Source organism: Ruditapes philippinarum, unplaced genomic scaffold, assembly GCF_026571515.1.
Source record: "Ruditapes philippinarum isolate M1 unplaced genomic scaffold, ASM2657151v2 ctg2050_1_1_1_1, whole genome shotgun sequence".
In the NCBI taxonomy this organism is placed as follows: domain Eukaryota; kingdom Metazoa; phylum Mollusca; class Bivalvia; order Venerida; family Veneridae; genus Ruditapes; species Ruditapes philippinarum.
In genome coordinates this window covers 95,761-101,249 of record NW_026867228.1, presented here as the reverse complement: position 1 = coordinate 101,249, position 5,489 = coordinate 95,761, and the positions used below count along the sequence as shown (strand labels likewise).

At 32.2% G+C, this 5,489-nt stretch overlaps 1 long non-coding RNA gene across 1 annotated transcript; it reads left to right on the top strand.

The window, feature by feature from the left end:
- Positions 1 to 436: 436 nt before the first annotated feature.
- Positions 437 to 4,878, top strand: LOC132735358 (uncharacterized). The gene is made up of 4 exons (XR_009626445.1): positions 437 to 654; positions 2,813 to 2,905; positions 3,889 to 4,075; positions 4,822 to 4,878. It is a non-coding gene; the product is annotated as an uncharacterized LOC132735358 (long non-coding RNA).
- The last annotated feature ends 611 nt before the right edge of the window (positions 4,879 to 5,489 follow it).

Here is a 5,489-nt window from a genome sequence, read left to right as displayed (position 1 = left end):
ATGCGACCAAGAAAGTAGTGCAGCAGAACTATATGTATACTTTCAAACGTGGATGACTTGAAGAAAAAGATGATGTTAAAAAAAACTTGAAATGATGATATTCAATGTTAGCTTACATCAATGGAACATAATCTTAAACGTGTACGAAAAAAAAACCACCAGTATTATTACGCATTAGGCCAAAGAAAAATGTGTGTCCATGTACCTATGTACAATAAATTGAATATAAATAAGGTGTAATTTTGTAGCAGAGATGCTGAAAAAATCACATATAAGTCAACCGAAGGGAAATAAAAGTATTTTTTGTATATATTTAGCAATTTATTGAATAGCGTTTTATGCCACCGCTGAATTTTTTACGTCGATAACTCAAGAGGAAACAATGGATACAATATGTGGCCTTTAAAAGGCAAAAAAATGGTTCGCAAATTATCATAGAATCAAAGCGTTTGAAACAAAAGTATTATTATGTAAATAATAAAAAACAATATTTCAATACAAGTCTTTCAAAAGTATTCTGGAATTAACGGATGCAATTTGGTAAAACTTGGTTTAGACTAATAAGTAGGGCACACCGTTCGGACCATCGACAGAATAACGTTCGTGTTTTTCAGATTTCAAGACATAGATTTGCTGATGAATAACATCGCAAAGGTTTGTGGAAATGCTTTTATTTCTTTGTTCAAAATCGTTTTGTGTTTGCAGATGTTAATTTGTTAGACAAACGAAATTAGGTCAAGGATTGTTTTCATTATTGAATTTACAGGTAAACTCGGCCGGCCCTACACCAACTCGGGACAAGTGACTTAGTCAACTCGACCCTCTATTAAAACCATATATTAGGATTAGGATATAGATTGTTTAGTTAATAACATATTGTTTGAAATTATCTTTAAGATAAATAATTATCTGAAGAAGAGATATCAAGAGACAAGACAATATATGTTAAATATTGATCAATAAATAGAGTTTTTAGATTGAATTTTTGTGACAATGAATTTTATTGTATTTAATACTGTTTGTTCTTTAATATGACAAATGCTTTTTTAATGATATTTTTTACAAAAAATCTGGAGTAGCAAAATATGCGTTTAAATTGTAAATTCTTTCTTTCTCTACAAATTCGCATACAAATTGGTACTTTCATCAATAAAACTTTTCAATATCCTTGAGTAGGGCCTAGATGTCTGTTACAGTACTGGTTGGGGACCACCAAAACCGGACAACCACCAAACCCGGACGGTCCCAAAAATGCTTAATTTAGAATTTTCTTTGTTCAGTGGTGGTCAGTCATTTTTATATCAACAATAAATGCATGTTTCTTCTAAAATTAAGTAAATAAATTTATTTCAACCTCCGTAAATGTTAATATTTTAAAATGTCTATTTCAAGAATGCTGACGTTGAAATTTGGGGGCCAAGAAAGCAATGCCTGACCTCATATACCAGCTATAATCATTTGCAGAGTAAACATTAGAATATCCAAAACTTCAGCATTTGTTGCTGAAATATTGTATATCATGTTAAAAGTCAAAAATCATAGCACCCAAGCTTTTATCTAAATTAAATCACGTCATGTACATATCTGTCCGGACACATGGTACTGTAGTGTTGACAATTTAGGTAATTTTGATACCCTCCTTGTCGAGCCTCAGATATTAGAGTCAATACATACAGAAATAAACAAACTAGTTTGTTAGTTAGGAGAAGAGCCTAGCTGAACTGTGTCAATTTTTTTTATCTCTAGGTTAAAAATTATGAAATCTATAGGAAAAATGTTCAAAAAGTGTCCGGTTGATGGTCCCTGACCAGTAGTGTGAAAATGTTAAACCATGAAAGTTATGATGAAAACATATCAAAAGTATGAAAAGTAATCATTACCAGTAATATATAATAATGGGCCGAGTTGACCCGTGCTGAGTTGGAATAGGGCCAAGCTGACTCGAGGGCCAAGTACGTTTTAGGGCCGAGCTGACCCTGATTCGAATTTACAGTGTTGACTGTTGTGTAGGATTTGCTTTTTCATATCTATTGTATATAGACTATCTATTAACATAGAAATAAGTTTATAATATATTTAACTGTTGTGTACAATTGATATTCGATCACTGTATCAAAATTTATCTCGGCCCTCCTGATTTTTATTTGGCGAGGTCCGAGGACCGACAGCCTTTCGCACAGACTGCAATTTGCAGTTGGTATAGTAATTTTTAGTGTTTGATGATCAGAAGATTTTTTCCTTCTTAAAATCATGGACTTGAATAATTCAAATCTGTGTGAAAGCGCAAAGAGAAAGAGACTGAAAATTAATTTATTATTTCTATGGACAATATAGATGTTATAAATTTGTAATCAAACATGTGGGTCAATTTTCAGCAGTAGTTGAATCATGACAAAGTATTTTTAATAATTTTATTTAACTTCTGGCTACTTGAAAATTTCATGCTGGATGTTTGCTTACCATTACTTTTTGCATAAGAGCTCTATGATTGACATTAAAGTCCACGGGCCATTTCATTTCTGATATATCTATAATCTTTCCGATATCTTGTTATAATATAAATGACTGAACATCATTTTAGAATTATTAGGAAGAAATACATATGTTCATTCTTTGTAAAAATGTTAGAAGACTTGCAAGTTACCGACTTAATCATTGCATTTATTTATTATTGAAAAAATGCTGAACAGCTAGTCTCAACAGTGTTATAGGCTAGAATTTTCAGTTTGCATTAGGGCCAAAATATATTGTTAGTCATGACGGCTTTCCTATTGCTGTCAAAAAACTTTAACTTTGTTCATAACTTTTTCAGATCTTGGTGTATTGTCTTCGTACATGGCCACAACAACCCTTCAAATAGACCAGACTAAACTTAATTAACTTGACCACCATATTAACATTCAAGGTAAATGTCTAAATTTTCTTGATTTTTGCTATTAGTAGCTATAACTTTGTTATTTTTGAATGCTTGAACAACAATCTTTCAGGATAGGACCTGACTCACTCATAAATGTCCTTGAAGCTTTTGTGATCAGAAGTTGTACAGAATAATACAAACCCAGAACAATTTCATTTACTTGGTTTTGCAACTTCTGAGACAATGGATTTTAAAGATAGTTGTTTTCTTGAAATTTCAGGACAGTATAGTAGATAGTAAAGACATTTAATACATACTGTATATATACTATAATTACTTTAGTGTCCAACTTTATTTGTCATCCAATGAAAACGCTGTATCTCTTAAAAATTGTGTGCGTTAATTTTCATAGAAGTACAAAAGTCGATACTATATCGAATTACCTCCATAGTCGACTTCTATTTTTCATGGTACTTCATAAAACTGCATAGTGACGTAATAAAGTGAATGATAATGAGGCCAAATAAAGTTTGACGCTAACTATGTTAGTATTCATCCGTGCTGTTCTACAGAAATTAGAAACATTCTCCTGTCGCTATCGCTCCCGTCGAAGTTTCTTATTTCTGTAGAACAGCACGGATGAACACTAACATATACATAGTATACTATAAAAAATCTTTATGCTTGGACAATTTTGAACAAATTGTCTCTTAAACAGTGTAAGAAATTAGGATTTGAATCGACTTGGCTGGTCAGACTATTAGATTGAAATATTTACTTGCCCAAAAGACATTTAACTAGCACGATTCATTTGTTCAAAACAGTTGTTTATATTGCCTCTGAAAATACAGTAGCCTGGTCAGGCTTTTTACTGTGAAAAGTTGGTAGCCCGAGGAGAAATTTAGTAGTCGGGCTCTCAGACTACTGCTAATTTCGAACATTAGCTGCTTAAATTATTGATTTGATATCAACTAACATAATAATTGGGATACTATATGTATATCTAATAATAATTATATTTTATTTTTCAGAAGTTCGGCCTACATGTCAGATTTATGAATGTGAACAGCAGGATATCGATTTTAAGGATGCTTTAGGGTCAATGACAATGAAATCATGAGAGATAAAGGCTAAAATGTGAGACTGTCAATCTGACTAACCTTGAAGTGAATAAATGGAAAAATGTTTCTTTCAATAGCATGGGCATTTAAGGAAGAGGTACATGATTATTTAGAAGTATTTGTATATATGATATTTCTTAATTATTATTTTCTAATAGCTTTTTTTTCTTGACTTGTTTAAAGGCTGACACAGGACAGTTTATTTTAAGTCAGTGAGCTTCTGTCACTGGATAGACTATAATGTCACAAAAAGCCAAATTTATAAAAAAGAATTAGTGTATTTAAATATCTTATACAAGAAATTAGGAACAAAATTAATAGCAAGAACAATTGTGACATGTAACATGTATTTAGGAATTCAGCTTTCTTTTCCTTAATTTTTACCTCAGGGCAATTCACATTAAAATATTGAATATTCACAGTAAGCAGTGTTAGCACTCCAACATATCTGACATATATGATCATCTTATCATCACTTAGCCAGAATCACTCACATTTATGAATTTGAATAATTTTGAAAAAAATTGCTGCTAAGCAAATAGATAAAATACCCGGGGTGTCTGTGACTGATTGTTTTAGTTTATTGACTCCTTTCACTGCTGTAAGTTCAAGCTCAGCATTTTTTCATGTGAGAAAGCTCATTTATGGAACATTGATGGTATCCATGTGCCTGAAATCATACACATAGGTGCACCAAGGTCTTCCTCAACCAGTAAAGCTGGAAGGAAATTGTGCTGAAAATTGCCCCACCCCCCCCCCCCCCCCCAAAAAAAAAAAAAATTACAAAAATAGTGGAATTTTAATTTCATTTTGCAATTAACTTTTTCTAAACAAATATTTCAGGAAACAGAGGCGCTTATATGATAGAACAGATAAAGCAGGAGTGATAAGGAAAGATACAAAGATACATGTAGATGTGTCTTCATGTTGGAAACACTTAAGAAATAGAAAAATTGTGGTTTTATAAAACTTAAAAGAAATTGGAATACCAGGAGACTGTCTCCCCTTTGCAATGTTGGATAATGAGTTCTTAGATGTGATTTCGAAAGCCTCATGAATATAGTACCATGACTCAATCTAATTAGAAAAAGAAATGACATTGAGGAGAAAACTAGTCACCAGTCTTTCACCAATTACTAGAGATAACTTTCCAATATTTGAAATATCATAATATGTATAGAACTTTAATGAGCCACCAGTTTTTCACCAGGAAAATAAGATCACTTAACTATTTTTAGCTCACCTGTCACAAAGTTACAGGGTGAGCTTTTTTGATTGCTTTTCGTCCGGCGTCCGTCCGTAAACTTTTACTTTAAATGAAATCTCCTCATAAACCACTAAGCCAATTTCATCCAAACTTTACAGGAATGTTCTTTTGGTGGTCACCTTTAAATATTGTTCATAGAATTTGATTTCACGCAGAACGCTGGTGCCATGGCAACCAAAAGAAAATGACATAAAGTATCTTCTTTTAAAGAACTCAAAGAGCTAGAGCTTAGACAAAGTATCTT